General features: G+C 35.2%; 1 protein-coding gene across 2 annotated transcripts in view; it reads left to right on the top strand.

The window, feature by feature from the left end:
* Nucleotides 1-1728: 1728 nt before the first annotated feature.
* Plexa (plexin A) overlaps nt 1729-22469 on the top strand; it is a 254934-nt gene continuing 234193 nt past the window's right edge. The window contains exons 1-2 of one of the 2 annotated variants that reach the window (XM_083038986.1): nt 1729-1923; nt 3620-4224. The gene's annotated coding sequence lies outside the window, so the exon portion shown is untranslated. Of the gene's footprint in view, nt 1924-3619; nt 4230-22469 lie in introns of both variants that reach the window. The other variant, XM_083038985.1, reaches the window with a different exon arrangement.

Genomic DNA, 22469 nt, shown 5'->3' with positions numbered 1-22469 from the left:
ACAGGAAAATATTAAGTACAAGTATTTGAAAATTGCAAACGCAATTTTCTCTTCAATTGCTTAGGAAGGAGAATGCCCATAAGGCGTTCAATCAGTAAAGTAAGGTGGGGCCTGTTTTACGGCCAATATTCGTGGCTCGGTTAGTAGCTCTCGAGTTTTAGCGGCTTGACTTCAAAGGGATGCAAAAAAAAATTTGTACGCGACCGACTCTCTTCTCCGCGTAGGAGAATACCTTCGCGAAACGATGAACGCGATTCCCTCCATCACGAATTATCTCTTTCTCCTTTCTGTGTGTTTCTTTCATCTTCCTCTTTCATGTATCTCCTCGTGCAAGAGGTCGAACGTCGAGCAATGCGCGCATTTGCATACGCGCGCCCGCTTCCTCTCTCTCTCCCTTCCTTCGTGTCCTCATCATTGCGCTCTAACGCGTGTCATCTCGCGCGTGCAGTCATTTATCGCCGAGACTTTATAACGGGTGTCCTGCCACCACGACTCGTCAATGTTTAATGAGATTCAAAACGAAAACCGATCAACTCTTTGACAGCTATTCAATAATAAATTAACGACTTGGAGTAAGAGTACGTCTCAGATTTAATTATCTATCGTGAATTAATTTTGGGAGTGCAAATAAATTACATTACTTATTGTTAGTAAAATTTTCATGCAAAGCTTAATTATAAAATTATGTAATGCTGAGAATATTAGGAAATTGCGATAATGGATAAAACTTTTTGATGTTTGTTGAGGAAAAATTAATTCTAAATTAAGGAATTAAGTATATATATAATTTTATATACAGAATGTTTCCTCACTTTGTATCAATTATTTTTATATATATAATTAAGATATATAATATATATAATTTTTATATATATATGTATATATGTATTTACACTATTTTTTATATAACTATTAATGTATATATACGAAAGAGAGGAAACATTTGATTCAATCATTGATTTGATTTGATTAATAGTTATAGAAAATAGAATATATATTTAAGGCAATCGAAGGATATTAAATCAAATTATATATATATATATATATATATATATATATATATATATATATATATATATTTGTATGACATTTGTATTTTTTGTTTATATTTTTTTTTACATATTTATCTAAATTCAACGTTATACAAATAAAACAAGAAACGTTAAAACATTAAGAAGAGGTTTAAAAAAAGAATTTATTCCCAAAGAAAAACATGTAAAAAATTATTTAAATTTAACTTTAAGGTTTCTTATTTTACAATGAATAACAACAAAATTGAACACTGCTACAGAAACGCATGTGATATACATACATATATATCCCGGTTCTATCTTTCGGAAGGCCTTTGTAATTTGTATCAGCTTTCTCCCTTCTCCCTTGACATCAGCCTTGCGGCTGCGAAACATCTATACAACCCTTGAAGCCTTTTTACGAGGTACATTCCTGTCACCGGTGACTCGCGCGATTGGGCATCCCGCGGGCGTGGGAGCTTCGCGGGGGTTCATGGCATTCGCACGGTTAGTACCGCGCTGGGGGTGAATCAAGGCGCGCGAGACGGCTAGTAACCTTGATAGGGAAAGAAGGGGTTAGGTAGAAGCGACAGCCGGTCGGCGCAAGCGCGCGGCGGGGAAACCGGCGGGGGTGAGGGGCGTATCGCATCCTGGCGAAGCCCAGTCGAGTCCCGTGAGTCCGGGCAAGCACTGCTATCGTAGGTGGCATCGTGGTGGTGGTGGTGGTGGTGGTGGTGGAGGAGGTGGTGGTAGTATTAGGCGTCGTCCGGGACCGAAGAGAGAGATTGCTCCGAGAGGGAGAGAGAGAGAGAGCCGCCATCAAGTACCGCCGCCGCCGCCGTCTCGTTGTCGTCTTCGTCGTGATCGTCGTCGCCGTCGTGTTCATCGCCACCGGTGTGTCGTCGCGTACTCGGTAAAAAAACCCAGCCCTGAGAAAAAGAATAAACAGCCTCCCCTCGTCTCTCTCTCGCGCCGCGTGTCGAGAGTGAGAAAAAGAGAGAGAGAGAGATAGAATTAATGCGAGCGAATGAGTGTGTGAATGGAGAGAGAAAGAGACGGTGATCGAGAGAAAAAAGTACGATCAGCGTTCTAAGAAGCGGTTCTAAGAACTATCTGTCCGCGGTTGTTATCGTAGCAAAAGGCAAGGGAGAAAGGGAGAGGACGCGCCTACCGGCGCGCAAAGTCTCGAGCTAGCTTCGCCGGCGACGAGAAGACGGTGCGGTAGCGAAGGAGGAAGAGGTGGAGAAGCGGAGGCGAGTACGAGAGGGAGAGGCGACGGCGGCGAGAGCTGTCACTTCGATCGCCATTTTAGCGCCGAGGAACGGCTGCGTAGGATACTAGGATACGCACGCCGGGGGCCAGTGCGTGCCGCGAGGATGCGCCCCCCGCCGCCCTCGCCGACCCCTCTTTCTTCTCTCTTCCTCTTCCTGGGAGAGAGCGCGTGCTAAATTCCATGTCCGAGAAAAATCGCGCGCGAGTGTATCTACCTTAATTTTTTTTTTTTTTACTGTTGGTACAATTTGTATTTTAATTCGATCGCTTCGCTACTTGTGTTTCGCACTCGTCAACGGATAGCGTCGAGAGAAAAGGATTGATTTCGTATTTTCTTTTGACAGACGAGTTTTTTGGTACGTTGATCAAAGAGAGTGGCTTATTAATTTGTTATTTTTGTTGCAAGTCTCTCTCTCTCTTTCTCTCTTTGTATGTGTGAGAGTTGTGATACTGCATGCTTGGAAATGTGAGGTTCTGGGTCGTTGCATATGATAATCTGTTTATCTGAAAATTTATTAAGAAATGTATATCTTGATAATTGGAATAATATTACTAATATTATAGATTATTAATTCGATTCAGTTTCTGGAATTTTTCGCCGACAACGATAAGAGATTTCAAACGCGGTAACGATTCGCGCGCTTTTCGCGACGAGCTCTCAGAGTGTAGAAAGTATAGGTTGGCAATCGCGGTTCAGTAATTACAAGCGCGTTGACTTCACTCGCTCGCGATTTTGAATCGAACGGTCGCGTCGCGATGCTTGCCGTCGTTTTATTTCGTCTGTGTGGATAGGAAAAACTGTGTTGTGCGATATCGCGAATAGTTGAACGGTGGTTTTCGAAGTAGTTTTACGAAAAAACACGCCGGCTCGGGTTTCAATCGCGCGCTTGCGATGCTTTGGGGGAGATAAAAGCACGGGGCCGAGCGACATGAAATGGCGTTAGAAAAAAGCGTCGAAATAAAGAAGGAATTAGAAGAAGAGACGTCGCGGAAAGAGAACGACATCGAGAATCGAGACATTCGTGAAAAAGGAGAGTCTGGAATGATGAAATACATGTGAGTAAACGAGAGTGAGAGAATGGGAAGAAAGCGAGTGAACAAGTGGGAGGAAGGAGACGAAGCGAGAGAGAGAGAGAGGTGAGTCAGAAATGCAGGGAAGAGAGAGAGGGAGAGAGAGGGAGAGAGAGGGAGAGAGTACGAAAGAAGCTCGGCGCCATACTGGCTCCCCGCAGTTTCACGACACGCACGCATGCCGGCCGGCCGGCTAGATTCGCGTGGTCGTCGAAAGAGAAAAACGACGCTTTCCTCTGATCGATCGCGATTACTTTTTTTTCTAGATGTCAAAGCGGCGTCACCTGTCTCCGCGCCGGAACATCGCGGTTTCGCGCGTCACCTTTGCCACCCGCCCCGCCCCCTAGTGCACGTAACGTGAGGGACGAGCGGAACGCGGCCGAGAAGAATCGAACAATGATTCTGCGCGATTAAAAAACTGTCCTGTGAGTGCGAGACGGATAAACAAACAGTGAGTGAAAACAGACGGGAATATTTGGGGAAAAGCCGGAGCTAAGATTGCAAAGTTGTGATGTCGAGAGCCCCGTAAACATCGTCGGGCTCCTCGTGGTGATCAAGTGCTCGCTATATATATTAGTGCGTTCTTACGCGAGAGAGATCGAGTGCACCGGGATCGCGAGTGCGCGGCGTGATCGGAGAGTCACGAGGCGACCCGGAATAACGATATAATAGCGAGACCGTCGGCTGTATATGTGAGTGTGTATTCGCTACTCGGAAACACGAGAAACGTGTCGAGAACGGTGGATCCAGAGTGACGTCGGGGGGGGCGCGTGCAGGACTGACTTTGCCCCCCCACCCCTGCCTCTGCAAACGTCGCCCTAGGAGGTTCGGCGTGGTGTCGAGAAGAGGATCGCTCGTCGGTTTTGCAACGGTACGGTGAGTCTCCAAGTCTTATATCTCACGCTTTTTTTATGCTTGCCTCTGTCCAAGAAAGTATCAATTTTCATCCGCACCTAGTTTAAAGCTGATGTAACAGAGAGAGCTCCCGAAGAATAATATCATTTATCGTTGTGTATTTTGAGATATTATATCGATATAATTATGAAGATGATGCAAGAACAATACATCAATATTCTTTCAAAGAGGAAATTATTAATTCATTACTAAACACTTTATGATAATTATTAAATTTATTTAAATTATTAAATTAATCATAGCTAGGTTTTTAAAGCTGTAAAGTTGTTTGTCATTAAAACATTGAAATCTGTTGTAATATCATCCTTATCTTGCTTTTATGAATTTATGGATTTTTCTTTAGAAATATGGAAGATAATTAAATCGCATGATAATAGATGAATCTTTTATCTTGAAATTTGTAACGTCAGTCGTTCAGAATCTTGAAATTAATTCTTGAAGCTGAATATCTTTATCCAAATAATTTCATTTTATAAAATTCTAAATTAGTTTAATAATATTTCAATAACTGATAATTTGCATATATACATGCAAATAATTATTTTATTTAAGAAAAATAACAATCGGCAAAAATTAAAATTTTTCTATAAGTTGAATTAATGCCCAATCATAATAAATTTATATAAGAAATATTTGCAAATTAAATAATTATTAATATAAAAATACTTCAATTAATAATATTTTCATATAACTTGCCTTATTCGTCCAAATAAATGACAAAAAAATTGTTTTTTATTTCTTAAGTTAGGTGAAATCATATTCTGCATAATATATAATCTCAGTATAAATTTAAGTAAACTTTTCTCTGTGATACTATTTTTCCTTATTTGTCTAACAATAAATCCTCGACTTATTCATTTCTGGTGCGGATGACATAATTTTAAATCTGGACAATATAAGCATAATTTAATGTTGCTAATTTTAAACAAACAATTTGAATGTATTATTTGATATTGATTTACCCCGAATTTTTTAACTGCAAGGAAAAAAATACAAATTAAAAATTTAATATAGAAAGGGAATAATTTATCTATTTATAAAATTCTATATAGATAGATATCAGAATTCTTCTAGTCTTTACTGTCGAACATTTTGTTGGCACGGTATAGGCGAATTTATCATTGTAATATATGCAAATTGTGTCAGATTCCTTTTCCTGTCTTCACACAAATGAAGTGTTTTCTAGTCTTCAGGGTTAACCCTTTCGTGTTCATAGAATGAAATATATTCTTCCTACTTATCTTGTCGTAAGCCATGTTCAACGTATATGATACTTATCGCAGTGCTCGTTAAGATGTATGTACATAATTTCGCAAATTTATTTCCGTTATAGCTTTTAAAAATACAAATACAGCTTTTAAAAATGTTTAGAATATATTATTAAGCTATTTCGAGAAGAGCATTATTAATACCAAAAAATATTTTATGTACATACATTCATTTGATTATTAAATAGTAATTCTCAAATTAAGTAAATAGTAATCTTTTATAGTCATATATACATGATAATGTATTATTAAATTATTAATAATTTTTGGATTAATAATTCAATAATATATTCATTTTCATGTATAAATCGCTATAAGGTTCTTCACAAATTCGTACATTTAAAAAATCTAGTAAATGAAACATTGAATAAAAAATTAAAAAATATCACTCATGGGGGTTAGCGTCAAAGAATTGATTAATAATTCTTTCAAATAATATTTTTTAATTTTCATTAATATCTTAAAATCTTACACACTAAAATTTCTATTTAGCACTTTACCTCTCAAATATATATATATATATTATTATTTATAATGACATTTATGCTATCCTCTGATTGCTTTCAAATAGATATTTTTTAAATAGATACTTAAAAATAATTGTTCATGTGTATATGTATGAAAGAAATAGTTGATACTGAGTAATTTTTACTTCGATTTCTCGAAACTAATTTGCAATAATGAATAGTGCAGAACACATTGTCATAAAAAAACAAACATTTTATTCGCTATATTTGCAACTGTTATTTTATCATGATTTTATTGAAACTTAGATGCTTATTTTATGTCACTTCGAGGCCGAAGAATCGGACATACGCGATTGTACGTACAATTTAACATCATACTGTGCATTTGTTGTATAAATCGATGATGCTCTCAAGATGAACCGAATAAGTATATGATTTACGAAAAGTATAACATTACGCTCGATGTACAACGACACTTTTTCGCACCATTTTCCCGCGCAATTCAGTACCTCGATAATGATATTACGTTTAATGAAGTGCCCTGGCCAGTAATTTACTGTAATTCACTTGTATTCAATTCGTTGTATACAATTGTACTACGCGGATTTATATCGTATAATAGCAGTAATCGTTCACGTAATTATTCTCATACTTCATTCAAGAAGTATACGACACGCATTTTATTTTTTATTATTTTTGCGTGCAATTGATATGTCAAAGATTAATGATTTTACTGCGTGTATTTTGTACGAATGATAAGAAATAATATTTAATGGAGCATAAAACATATACACATTAACAATTTATTATTAAAATTTTAATATTAATAGTGATAAATTAATAATGATAATATACGAGGATAAAAGATATCGATATAATAATAGCTATTGAATGCAATCAAGAGAGAGAAACTACAAATATATTGAAGTAACGCGGTGTAAAAAGTATTCTTTAGTTTTTGATTAATTTTCTTTATTTCTTTCGTTGTTATGTTAATCGATATACAGATACATTATACATATATTTTTCTACCAAAGTACTCGTTCTTAGCAACAGTACTTTACATGCTTCTAAATATAAACGTTAATTAAAATCCACAAACTAAACAAAATACAACTATACACAGAAAGAATTTTCTCTTAAAATTTACCCTAAAAATCATGGTAATCTGTGGGACAATATGGTATGGAAAGAATTTAATGAGAATTTTTCTGATTAATATTTATCACAATAAAAATAATAATATCTATTACAATAAAATATAAAATATGTTGATTAATTTTACTATGCAATTTAGTAAAATTAATCAAACATGTTTTATATTTTATTGTGATAGATATTATTATTTTTATTGTGATAAAAATATTAATCAGAGAAATTCTTTCCATATACCATATTGTCCCACGATTACCATGATTTTCAGGGTAAATTCTAAGAGAAAATTCTCTCGGTGTACGTTATAAAAAACATTAGTAATAATAATTATTTGTATTAAACGATACTTGGCATCGATGATAATTTATTTATTTCTTTCGAAATTGGCGCAGATCTTCGTTTATATACTTGATTAGACGAATGGTTCCGGTAACGCAAACGATGTGTTCGACTTCGGAGCGCGCGTTCTAATGAACTTCATCTAGATAGTGCGAGCACGAGCGCTCGATTCTTTTTCGCCTCGTCACGCGATCGATCGTCCGTTCCCTCGCGTTCGACATTTAATAATCGGGAGCCGCACTAGGAAATCATTCGGTACTTTCGATGCGGGAGGTCCGCGACTCCGCTTAACTCGTCCACGTCCGCGATGATAAAATATCGTATTATCACCGCGTTTGCATCGCCATGCTCTTCAATAAACGTCCTTTAGCACCGCAGGAATCTGCGAAGTAAGAGCAAATCGAAAAAGAATCGATACTTTCGAAAAATCATTCGAGTATCGTCTTTTAAAATACCGAAATGAGATACAAGTCGTGTATCAAATGTGAATAATAAAATGGTAAGAAAATGATTTAATTCCATATTCTTCATCAAACTTTAGGAGTAATATTTAACCTATCTGCTATTTTTATAAATTAGCTTTGAGGAAAAAGTCGACTCTCTAAAGAATAATCAAAGAATCTTGAGAAAAAATAGCTCAATTGTCAGTAGAGATGTAACTTCCTATGTGTATAGATTCTTGTTTTCTCTGTACAGACTTGTGCTATTTTCGCACAGATTATTTGACTGTGTCTACGAACTCTCTCTCTCTCCTATATATTTTTACCTTAAATTACTTTACAACAGCGCGATAAATTCGTGTGAATATAGAGATCCGTGAATTATCCAATCTTCTGGTCCTCTCGAGGAATGAATAAAAACAGAGCTGCTTCCTTTTTTTTCTCTTGTTTCCGCGTCTTCGTTTCGGCACTCTGGTTGAAGTTAATCGACGCCGCAAAAGAGTTTGCTGCCGACTACTGGCGACTTTAAAATACGGCCAGCTTTCGTGGCTCTGACCATTAACAGGCGGCGCGGTTAACCTCAAAAAGTCTACGGGTCGGCCTTCCGCCGGCCTTCTGCGGGCAATTTCACCGGTGTATGATGAGGAAGGGTGGCAACGAGAAACGAGGTCGGCCGTTCGTTCTTTTTCTCCCGTGCCTTTTCCGGTCCCCGACTCGAAAAAGAGCCAAGAGCTCTCCCAGCGTTATCGAAGAATAACGCCTTGCGATCGTCTTCCCTGTCTTAACATATGGAGACTTTTAGAATAATAATGCAATTTTTTAAAACTTAAACTATAGATTGTCTAATAATAATAATAATATTGCTCTTATCATGTTATTTTTTTTATTATTTACATCGAGATTTTTTACGTGCGTAGAAAAACTTTGCAATTTATTTGCATACACATTTTGAGAAAAACATGATCGCTACTGTAAATCTGGCAAATATGCTTATTTCAACCAAACACTAAGTAAATCCCTTTTGAAATACGACCCGCTATAATCTGATCGCGCGAGAAAAAATGTAACCAAGATTATTCGGACCTGGGAAAAGGGATACCTGAAATAACAGGCGCGGTAGGGGTTGCCGGATTACATCGTGTATTTGTTTAGAGGGGTCGATACGTTGGATTGTTTCTCGAACGCGTTGGCACTCGAGTTTGTTTAATCCCTTCATCGGTAAAGACGCGTATTAAAACGTTTAACTAGGATCAAAGGCTAGCGCATCATGACAACGGAAATATTTATACTTTAACACAGAGGATTTAAAATCCATATAATTTCAATAAATTAAATTATTTATTCTTTAATTTCCACTGCGTTTTTATTCCTACAAATAATAATAAAGATTATTTTCTTGTACATAACTTGTTTGTTGGCAATTTTATCAGCACATTTACAATAAATCATAGTTTCAAGATTATACTATTTTTCAAAATTTAAGAGAGAGAGAAGAAAGAGAGAAAAGGAGAAATAAATATGTTAGAAAACAATATGTTAATAACCACAAAACGATGTTTACATCAGAAATTAGATTTAGAATATAAAATAATATTTAGATAAATCATAGTAAACATCATGACAAGTTTTATTTATTGAAGAGAAGCCCGTATACTTCTCAGATCTAATTGATATATCGAAGGATGATTCTTTTCGAAATTTCGTATTTCGCGATATTCTTACATCACTATAGCATTTGCTAATGCGGTTTGCCACTGCCGGGTTTCGAGTTTTACATTGTGCACGCCGTGCTTATTAATCGACACGGTACCAACGTAAATCATCGACAAATGTAAATCAAGGGGGAAGAGGCGGCGAGGAGCAACAAGGAAATCACTCCGTTCCAAAGAAGAAGTCGCGAGATCCGAGTCGAGAGCTCAACCTACTCACTCGCGAGTTCTTCTCTCATTATCAGCGAGACGCGGATACATATTTTACGAAAGTCCAGAGGTGAGTTCTCGCAGTCGTGACGAAGAGGTAGAGATCACCAGCAGACAAGGCGGAATTAAATGTAAGAAACAGGAAGAAAGAGAGAAAAAGAGAAAGAGGGAAAAAGAGAGAGACGATCACGGGCGGCGTTGGCGTCCCGTGGAAGAGGACGGAGATGAGGCAAACAGACAGGCGGATGGATTCGAAAGGACTGGCCGCGAGAGAGAAAGGAAACCGAGAAGAGGATCGCGCGCGCGAAGGTATAAGGCCCCGCGTCTTTGCCTCCCTTCCACCCATCACGTTGCTCGGTCGAGATAACTGAGGACACCGAGGCCCCGTGGGACTGGCGAGCCACGGGTTTGTTCCTTCTCTCCTCTCTCACGGATACGAAAGCAAGAATCTAGGACTCGATGTGTATACATGTCTACATGTATATACACGGTGTCCCTTGGGTTTGCTCGTCGCCTTTCCCCTTTAATACTGCAGTGTAACGAACTTAAAATTTAGACAAGGACCAATTTTTTTAAATGCACTTTTCTTGAGCCTCAAAGATAAAATAAAAGTAAAAAATGTGCGTGATCTAAACATAGTGATTTACTGAAAATTTTTGCTTTAAGATTATAAAGATAATTGTTAAACAATCTTGTTTAAAATATTTATATGGTAGCAAAATAGGTTTTTAGTTAGGAAGGTATCAAATAAAGTGTTGAGATTGAAAACTCTTATTATAGAGCATTAGAGAGAGTAATCATTTTAGGGCAAATAATAATTTACAGTAATAATACAGAATAATTCACACACACACACACACACACACATATATATATACAATCGTCAAGATTAATAGTAACATTTTTCAAATATTTTTAAGTGTTTTTTGCGATATATTTTTTATAATTTAACTTTTTTCGAGAATTGGGCTGGCAAACTGCTGATAGCAAAAATCAATTTAGATTACTTTTACAATTTTTTCTATTTTTTAATTTTTTTATTCGAAATTACAGATTACTGGACAATATACTTATTTTATCTCTATAACATGTTTAATGGCTGCAGTTGTAAAAGACACGATGCGCGAGAAATAGAATCGCTGAGAGAAATCGATTTGCCGAAGAACGCGGAACCGAGAGCAAAGGCGTTAAACACCCAGAACACCCTGTATAGACTTAGGCCGCATTCGAGGAGAGGCTCCTCGTGCACGAGGCCATGCCTCGCTCGTTTCTTCTCGTGCGCCACGTTTGCCATAAGGGCGCCATACCCGGTTGCATCATTACCGTGCGCGCGTTCGTCATACAGTTCGTTTCATCTGCGAGCAACGGAAAGATACATTTAGATTTTAGATTGTGCATATAAGAGAGAGAACTCTGTGAATATTTCTCTCTTTAATTCTCTCTTTAATTCGATTGAATCGTTTATTTTAGATAGAGCCGGATAGAGCTTGATTCCACGAATGTCGAAAATGAGTTTTCCTTGTACAGATAGAATCTTTCTATGTAAATATACATACATAGAAAAAGGCTATATTCAACTTTATTTTCCATTTTACTAAAATGGCTAGTATTTGACTGAAATAGAATAACTTTATTAATACTATACCGGATGTCTTATAAATAAGAATTTTAAAAATGAATATTTTAATTTAATTATATTAATTTACGTAATTTAATATAACATAACTATTTTTATACATATATACTAATACAATATTTATATATTTATATATAGACAAGAGAATTTTTTACGATTAAAAAAGTTAATGAGAAAAAAAATTGTCGGATTATTGATTATCGATGCACAATGTATAAACAGAAAATCAGATTGAAGACTAAAACACTTTATATCGACTATTATTGAATTCTGTCGGTGAGACTTATGATACGTGTCGCGCATCTCTACTGGATTCTAATAAAAATTGTTGGAAAGATTCGAATATCACAACCTTATCCTATTTCTGCTTGTGCTTCTCTTATCCATTTATTCTCTCTCTTTCTCGAATTTAATGCTTATATATTTTCATCCGATCTTTTTCTTTTTCTATTGTGCCAATCATTTTCAAAACGTATATGTCCTATTCGTAAATTCTCTAAATTTGTCATTCGAACTACTTATTACAAGACAAGGAATACATAAATACTATACACTTTTTTAGATATATTAAAAAAATATTTTAAGCAATATTAATAGCAATCAAAGCTTCTCGTACGGTGTTGAAATTCTAGCGATCTTTATTGTCTCTTTTGCATAGGCAAAATTCGCATGCTCGAGTCGCTCAGCAGTCTTCAAGTATGAATTCTCGATTTGCCGGTAGTAGATAGAAAAATCGCCGGTCCAGCGGACTTTACTCTCGGCCCGGAAACTTTTTTGAATCGTTCTCCAATATATGACTCGTGCGTGTTTGGAATAAATCCCGATCTCGAATGCGAAGGACGCTATGCGCCAGGATTCAAAGTTTTCCTTAGGTCGGCGGTAATGATCAAACGATGTATGCCATCTTAATCGCGGATTGCGTTCACGTAGCCGCTTGTTCCTATATGCAGCTTGCTGATGCGTACGCGTTATCATCAGCCGCGGAAGTTATCTCGTGTCAAACGAGTGGGTCACGTATCCGATAAGACCGCGATGTACTCAGAATCATCTTCAAGCAACTCGAGTTGACGCAAGTTGAAACATCTGTCGACGCGAAATTTGTTGTTTCTATCGCGGTTTGTTTTTAATCTAATTGTAAGCCAGAGAAATTTCCAAGTGAATATTTCGGCAATTAAAATTAAAATTGCAAAGAAATTATATAATTATAACGTGTGATATAATAATTACAACTTATATAATTTATTATAATTATATAATTATAATTATAATAAATTATATAAGTTATAATTATTATATCACACGTGGCACAAAAAATATTAGAGAGCTTACTTAGCACTTTATACATTATCTCTGCGAATATACATATATATTGCATATATATAGGTACACAGAGAGAATTTTCTCTTAGAGTTTTTACCCTGAAAATCATGGCAATTGTGGGACAATATATGGTATGGAAAGAATTTTATGAGAATTTCCCTAATTAATATTTATCACAATAAAAATAATTATATCTATTACAATAAAATATGTTTGATTAATTTTACTATGCAGTTTAGTAAAATTAATCAAATATGTTTTATATTTTATTGTGATAGATATTATTTTTATTGTGATAAATATTAATTAGAGAAATTCTCATAAAATTCTTTCCATATTGTCCCATAATTGCCATAATTTTCAGGGTAAATTCTAAGAGAAAATTCTCTCAGTGTATAACATTCAAAATTTAAGAAAAGTATCTAATTTTTTGCAACGACAGATATTTCTAAAGAACCAATTGCAAGAGTCGCTCAGATAGTTCGCGAAAAATAAAAAATAAAAGCGAAAAGAAGATATAAATAGCATATATGTACCGGATTACAAATAATATATGCTACATTCGCGACAAATATAAATTTTATTCACCAGACTGCATGCGCGACACGACGAAATTCAATGACACCAAATTCCAGGCGCTCCTGGTGCCGTCGGAAAATGTACGCCACATTCGAATTCCGATTACCCCCCCGCGTAATACAGCGGAAGTCAATATTGGCGTGCTCCGAAGGAGTTACCGCGACGGCGGAGTTTAAAGGACGTCGCTTGGCTCGCTTTCTCCAAGACCGGCGGCCGCCGACGGGTTTCTCGCGTACAGCAGGACGAGAAGCTTTCATTGTGATTTCGCGAGCGAATTCATCGAATATCTCGCAATTCGGCCCCGAGCGGCATGTCCTTATATCCTCTCTCGGATGGCTGTCGGTATTTCTATACGAACGCTTACGATACCTCTTTCTACCTCCCTTCCTTTGGCTCGCATATACTCTTCTCTCTCGTATATTCTCTTTCTCGCTTTTGCTTCCGAATCTCTCTCTCTTCTGCCTCCTTTTTCATCGTATTCGTTTTCTCATTGTCAGTGTCGTCTCTTTGTCTCTTATCTCTCTTCTGTTCTTTCTCCCGGGGCCTCTGTTCGCCCTCTCGTGGAACTTCTCTCGCGTTGTCCCTTCTCTGTCTTTCCTCTATCCTTTTCGTTTCTGCTCGTGGAACTTCTCTCGCGTTGTCCCTTCTCTGTCTTTCCTCTATCCTTTTCGTTTCTGCTATGTGTTCTCACTCTCGCCTCTCTCTCCGCAGAGAAATTCTCTTCTTCTCCTGTCTTTCAAGTCGCCTCGAGCTTTCCAAACTTTACTATCTTTTCGTGTTTGAAAGACGAGAGGAGAAGAGAGCTAGTATCCCTCTCCTCTTTTCTTCTTGCAATCTTTCTTCGTCTTGTTAGATCTTTTAGTATTCCATTCATTTCTTATATCGTGTGACACATGCATTTGTGTTTCTCGGATTGATAAGCAGACTCTGACTTGTATTACTTTAATCCTATTTTTGTTCTGTCATTTTGTTTTTTATTACTTTGTGAAGTCTTTAAAATCCATTATTTTGAGCTGCATTTTATAATTGGGTATTTGTTTTATAAATTATATTTATGCGCGTATACATATAAAAAGTAGTAGTAAACATTGAGAGCAAACGTATTTCTGTTTCCTTGTTTTATTTTTCTTCTATGACTTATACTTTATACATTATTATTTCAACGCACACCTAGTTCTGATTCATTCATTCATTCAATCAATTCATTCACTCAATCAATGATGCATTACAGTTTTAAAATACTCATGTATACTTGTCAATATATTTTCCACATTTTCATTTATCACATTGCAAATAGTATTTTTTCCAAGGAAATTCTAGAATATTATTTATATATTCCTCTGTAATTTTATATTTTTTTTTATATTTTATTTTTGCTGATTTTTTCAAATATACAATTTATATATACATATATACAAGATTCTTCTTAGAAAATTTAAAAAATGCTAAAACAACAATAATTTGTTCTTTATCTTTATCTATCTGTGTATCTTTTCTTTCTTTTATTCTTATTTTTCTTTTCTTTTTTCTTTTCTATTTTTTCGACTTCTTGATTCGACTCTCCTTAGACTGTCTTATTCCACTACAATTCTAGAAATCCTTGTCTCTTTACTTTCTCCTCGCTTCCTCGCTTTGTTCAATATCCCTCGTCGTCGTCGTCGTCGGCGTTGACGTAGTGGCGAACTTCTTTCCTTAATTTTCTACGAAGAACGCGCCTCCGCGATTAAGACAAAGTACATACAACGGACCTATCGAGCCATGCAGACGTGCGCCGCTGACTTCTTTGTCGTATTCGCGACGGAGAAGAGCCTTTGAGGTCCCTAACGACGAAACTTTGGATAATTGGATGTAATGCTTACTTTTTATGAGGAAATTTCTATGCCGAAACTACGCCAGTAATATCGCCCGGCCAGACTCGAGCCGAATCTTTTCGAATTAATATTGCAAGGAAAAGAGATTTACTTTTTGCGTTTATTGTACCCAATAGGGGAAAATAAGCTATAATTTTATATAATCGTCAGGTGTAATAAATACCTATTTATATAAAGACAAATATTACGATACATTTATTCTGATAAAGATTGGACTAATGAAATCTAAAAAATAAATCACTAAATTTTATTCGAAATCAGTATTAGTAAAAATTAGAAGAAAAATTAGACTATTACTTGAGTGAGAGATGTAGAGTGAGAGTAATATATGATGATTATTAATACATGCCAAATTATTTTTAAACTGCTTGATTTTAAGAAAAAAATCAATTGGAGCAATTCAAATTTGTTTGCACAAATATGATGAAATTTATTTCACACATTTTTTACGAAGACATCCAATGTTAAAAATTGAAGTTAAGAAATAATTGTCTTTTAATCAATTTATTTAGCACGATATTATGATACAAACAGATGCATGCGTGATCGCGATTTTAAAGGCCTGCATAGACCACTTTTAATGTTTATGCCGAATCACGTAAAATAAAAAGAAAAACAAATCGAGTGTAAACGATGTTTTCCATAAAATAATCATTTGAATCGAAGGAAGTTGAGCCATCCTCTACCACCCATTCACTTTGAAAGATCATCCGGTATGAATCATTCAAAGTGAAACATGTAAACAGAGTTTTCAACCTAAGTGATTCGTGAAAGTACATTAGAAGGCTTCGTTTCGCGCGTGGTTATAGAGGTTAGATTTATATAGATGATGCTGTGAAATGAATTATGATTCAGTTATTCTACAAATGGATATTGTGTAGTCGAATTGCGATTTTCAAATGAAAGAAGCTTATCTACATCTCTCATTTCGATGTTTTAATCCTTTCACTATCGTTAAATATGTAATAGTGTTACTTTAAATGTCATTTAGTCATAAAATTATTCTTTATATTCGCAAATTATAAATAATTTTGATTAATATTAAAACAATACATACATACATACATGTATAAATTACATATTAAGATTGTGATATCCCAAATTGTGTAATTTCGGGACTTCTAACGAACGAAAAAATTATCTACATTAAATGTTACATCTGACGATAATCTGCTTTGTTTATCGTTCTGTTCGTCCAACAGAATCGAAGAGTAACTTGTGTAAATTTCAGCTTTATTTCGCAAAGGTGGCAATAATTCGCACAACGTGTGCTCCCGACATTAACGGAAACGCGCCATCGCTCATCGGCAGCGAGGAGCCCGGGATCGCGTCCCGGGGTCAATTCCTGAGATAATAAATCAGTACACGCGTTAAGACGATAAATCACGACGTTCCACGTCGGCGCGCCCGGCACCTCTCCGTTCGTCTTCGGCGTTCGCCGAACCTCTTCGCGATTAGGGGCAAGTTTCGTTTCTTCGGGACGCGCGACGTTATCTCGATTGTAATCGCAGAAGTTCGTGGCACGACCGAGATCCATTCTGCTCGGGCGATTTTATTTTTTGCGCTGAAGATTCACAGATCGCATCGCGATCGCGTAGCTGAGAGAAAATCCGTCTGTTTTTATTCAAATGCGTGGGATCGATGTAATCTCGACACGGCTGTATCCGCATCGCGTATTATTAACGATAACGAATCGTGCGCTTACGATTTGCATTTTTTTTCGCTTACGATACTTGCGGTACCTACTTTTCTTTTTACAATATGCAATACTTTGATTATTTTTTTTTATGTAGAGCGTATATTATACAAACGGAATATTTATTTGCTAAATTCAGCGATTCAACAAATATTCGTTAAATTTCTAATCCTTTTTTATCAAAACAAATTAATATTTTTTTTATAAATATATGTAATATAAAATAATGTAATGTTTCTTATTATGATAACATTTTATATGTACCTCTTTTCTCTCAGTTTATTATTATACATGACGAGATTTTTTTTATAAAAACAGACATTTTCTTTATGCTATTTTTTAAGATTCTTTTTGTTTCTTTTTATATTTCGTCTTCTTCAATATTACTTTACACATATTAAATCATATAATTAAGTCTAACTGTTCTGTAATAAATCATAAAGATGATTAATTACAAAATTCAAATCTAGCAAATTTTCTCTTGGCAAGGATCTACTTTCGGGTGTTCGTTTTTGCCGATACAAGTTAAAATGTAATTTCCGTCTGGGTTTTCGTAATTTTGACCGAAACTGAGCGCCATATAGGACTACGTTTTGTATCTCTCTTATCTCTCTACCTGCTATCTTCTTTTTGCAAGCGTAATTATCCCGGTGCGGTGTGCAAAATTTAGAATACACATTGCTCAGCGAGATATATCAAACTTAACTTCAGACTCCCGAACTAATTTATCGTAATGAGGAATAATGAGCGGCAATTTTCTCCCCGCCGAGCATATCGTATCGATTTCTCTCGTTCTTTCTTCTTTTCCTTGCCCTTTTTCACTCCCTCGCACTCTCTCTCTCTCTCTCTCTCTATCGACAAAATCCCGAAATAATACTTTAATTAAAATTTCAAGCGGTCATCTATTGTATATGATTTTCGCGTTTTATCCGTTATGGATCGGCGACGGTTGTGGATTTTGGGAGCGCGAAATTAATATCTCTTTGATATTATAACAGATTTGTATGCATGGCTGCCAGCTATGCAAATTGGAAAATAATTCGTTGACGCACGATGAAGAGGTGGGTTGATGTGACGCGGAAAAGGGTGTAATAGCTCTCTCACAGAGTGCGTTTGTCTCCTTTCGTCTATTAAACTCCGCCTGACGGTCGAAACCGTCAATTACGTCATAATTGGAGGGCGGAGGTAACATCGGTGAATTGCATCTCGCTTTATGGCTTTCCGAAGATTACTTGCCGAAAGTTCATCGACTTCCTTCCCGCGGTCGACGAGTCGATGAGGCGAGACGTGGTGGAATTTAATCGGCGTCATCGTTCGTCGTCATCGAGAATCACAGATCGTAACGTGAACCTTTGCAGACATGTAAAAGAGATAGGTATAATAGATAGAGGGATGTGATTACATGTTCAAAACTTTAGTTCTTTCGAGACATAAGATACAGTAGCAAAAAGTGAAAAATAAATAGTAATAAATAAAAGCACGATAAAAATATTATTCTACAAATATAGGAACTTGTTAAGGCATTGATATAAAATCTAATATGGTCAAAAGAAAAGAGAATAAAAAAACAAAATAAATGATATCGCAGTTATATTACGCATATCAATGCGACCAAAATCAAATTTTAAAAACAATCAAACGCCAACTATATTGATTTATGATATATTACATTCCAGTTTTATGAATAAGAATTTAAATCGTTATTATGTAAGGAAATTTGTTTTTATGTGAGAACTTATTTTTTTAAAGCGCCATATACAAGCATTACAGTGATCTATAGAAAAATTGAATTTTTTTATAAATATATAATTTATTAAAGTAATTCAAATATTTATTAATTTTTCTATAGATCACTGTAATGCTTGTATATGGCGCTTTAAAAAAATAAGTTCTCACATAAAAACAAATTTCCTTACATAATAACGATTTAAATTCTTATTCATAAAACTGGAATGTAATATATCATAAATCAATATAGTTGGCGTTTGATTGTTTTTAAAATTTGATTTTGGTCGCATTGATATGCGTAAAATTATATTACGCATATCAATGCGACCAAAATCAAATTTTAAAAACAATCAAACGCCAACTATATTGATTTATGATATATTACATTCCAGTTTTATGAATAAGAATTTAAATCGTTATTATGTAAGGAAATTTGTTTTTATGTGAGAACTTATTTTTTTAAAGCGCCATATACAAGCATTACAGTGATCTATAGAAAAATTAATAAATATTTGAATTATTTTAATAAATTATAATATATTTATAAAAAAATTCAATTTATATTATATATATATATTCTAACTTGTGATAGTGAGAGATTAGTGTAAACGCTTAAAACAGTTATTTTTAAATATTTGAAGCATAATGAACAAAAGAGAATCAGAAATAGAATGAAAAGAACAGCGGGATTATAGAAAAGAGTCTGTTGGGAGGGAGTGATTTTTGTGAAACATACCTTTGTTTGGGTCTGTCGATTTTTAACTCTCGATGGAAGAAAGGAAGGCGTATATCGGGACTGCGTTATCTTTCCATCGAGAAACGTTGCGCTCGATGAAAAGAAAAAATCATCCTGATTAATTTGATGCTGTTCAGCAGTGCGTGGTCTGACCGACGTTCCAACAGGGATCTATCATCGCTGATGTACAATTAAAGCTGGTAGAAATAGTAGAGCCAATTTTATATATTGTTTCAATATAACCATAAAAACATATGTGAAAAAAATATTTATATAATATTTAATATAATAAAGCTAAATATATTAAAATAGAAATGAATATGACATATATTATATCATCTATATGATAAAATAAAAATCCCTTAAAATATTATGTGATGTAGAATTATAGTTTCATTAAAATTTTTTTTGTCATAATAATCTATTTATTAATTTTTGAAAAACTCTACTGATAATTATGCTTGCATTATTGAAGATTTATAGCATTTCTCAAATTAAAAGAGAATAGAAAATTTCAAAAAATATGATTCAAAGATGTATTGTCTATTAAATTGACTTTTACGTTTACTCTTTGAACTTTTATGATAAATTATAAGTCTAAAGAAATTTGATCTATACTGATGCCATGAGAACGTCATTGCATTTATGGGGTGGTTTCACGCTGACGACATCGCTCTTGTTCTTCTTATGAATCTTCTGACCTTCTCGTATTCTCTTCATGTCCCTCGCCCTTCTTACTAAAGAGCAACAGCCTTCCACAAGCACACTTGGAGCTTGCATGAAACTGCACTCGACCCCGTTGCGTTCACAATTCTCTTCTTTGAAAAAGAGATTAACATCCAACGGTCTCCGTATTTTGTATTGCATTGTTCTTTTCCTTTGCCGTATTATGAAATTCTCAAATTTATATTCAGCCTTTAAATAAATGTGTTATCGTTCAATTTGTTTTACCAATACAAAAAAATATTACTAACATAGCTTTTGCAAAATGGATAAAATATTTCAAAGTATGAGGGTTAATCAAAAAATTAAAGTTCCCTGTTTTATTAAGATTTTTATTTACATCTTGTGTACAAATTGGACTTATTGTATTAAAGCATAAGCTAATGACTACTTTTAAATATAGTCTCCGAGAAAATTGATGCACTTGTCTTGTCCCACCTTAGCACGAGTCTGAGAATTCTTTCTCGGTAAAAATCCGGTTCTTTATGTTTAAACCATTCTTGAATAGCATTCTGTACCACTGTATCATCAAAGAGACAATTTATAGAAAGAGATCTGCTCTCTAGAGATGTAAATTTTCTTCAAGATAATACCAGACTTCACTTTAACATCGAATACAGGAACTTTTCCAATTATTTGATTGGAACATTTTATAAAGCACATCCTCCCTACATTTTATTCCGTTTAAATCATTGAAAAAATATCTTGGAGTAAAATAATATCCGGATGATTATGAATACAATTATTAAAGCAATTATCCAATACAATTGATATTGACATTAATATAAGCCGAAAGCAATGCAGGATTTTTTATTTTGAAATCATATGAGAGAGAGAGAGAGAGAAATCAGAAAGAATTAAATGATTGAATATTCCACAATCAAAAAAAGATCAGTGCAGATCTCGTTCTATAAATGCTTTCTATAAATGATGAAGAAGCTTTAAAAACTTGTCGTACATTATATCGCTATCGTGACATGCACTAAATTCAACAGACGACAACGGTGTCATTATGACGATGTTTCTGTCAGCCCCGTAAAAAGAAAGCGTTACATATATTAAGTGTCGCGCGGATCCGATTGTTCGCTTCCGTTTAAAATCTCTATCGACTTGTCTTTACAACGTGTAGCAACACGAGTTCTTATTTCGCGCGAGAAAGATCCAAGTTTTAATTTTTTTATTCCGCCGCGCCGCATCGTTCTTCACATTATAAGCTCGCCTGCCACGCAAATCCATAATGACTCATTCTAACGATGAAATATTGTAAAATGAGATTACATAAAAAACAACTTGTGTTGCAGTGAATAAAAAATCGTGATATTAAGCCTTATTACTACTTTTTATTCGTTTATTATAAACAATAAAATCAGATGAATCTCTATACATATTTAAATTAAATATATTTACCATTTTCTTACTTTTTTTTAGATATAGGTATATCTAAAAATAGTATTTTATGAAAAACGATTATTACATTAAAATAAATTGAGAGCAATATATACAGTATTTTAGAAATAAAAATACGCTAATATAATAAAATGTACCTATGGATGTGTGTAATATAACAGATTTAGAAAAACAATTTGTCAGTTTTACACACACACACATATAGCTACAATATTCATATAGGATTTTTATTTGTTAATTTTCTCAACACTGAATTTTCGCAAATAACGTTTGTGTAGAGACTATTTCAATCGGAGCACTAAAATTTTTAATTCTAAATTTAATTTTGTTTTTACGTTCAAAAATTGTATTTCGTTATTTTGCTTATTTTTCTTCTTATCTCTAATATTCGATATATCCAGCTTTTGTGAAAAAAGAACGATATTAGATTTTCTTTCTGTAATCCCAGAATTTTGTTCGCGTGCACCGCAACAAATCTCACACCACGTGCACGTTCGTGGGCGAGTCCGAGATTTTTTGCGGGAGAAAGAGACAGAAAGAAAGAGAGAAAAAAGACTAACGACTAGAAAGAAAGAGAGAACACAAGAGAAACGTCCAGTAATCCCAGCAACTTGGACGATGTAAACGCGCGTCAATCCGTGACGCGGAGCGCCGCTTTGCTTCGTTTTGTTTATTTTTCGTGGAAAGCGCTCAGACAGCACGTGGCGGCTGCCGCTTGCGAATGACACGTGTACATACAGCACTGCACTTTCTCGTCCCGCGTTCCCGTTCCTCTCTTCGCCGTCGTTCGTTCATCCACAGTGGCTGATCGCCGGCGACACGCGTTTGTACGCGGGAGAAAAAAAGGCGCGACACCTCGCCGCGACAATGGCGCGATAATTCGCGCGAATAATGACGATGTAGGGAAACGGCACGAA

Source organism: Prenolepis imparis, unplaced genomic scaffold (genome assembly GCF_030444845.1).
Source record: "Prenolepis imparis isolate NDT839.2.m4 unplaced genomic scaffold, iyPreImpa1.0 SCAF_5, whole genome shotgun sequence".
NCBI lineage: Eukaryota > Metazoa > Arthropoda > Insecta > Hymenoptera > Formicidae > Prenolepis > Prenolepis imparis.
The sequence above is the reverse complement of the archived record's forward strand: the minus strand, read 5'-3'. Positions and strand labels throughout refer to the sequence as shown.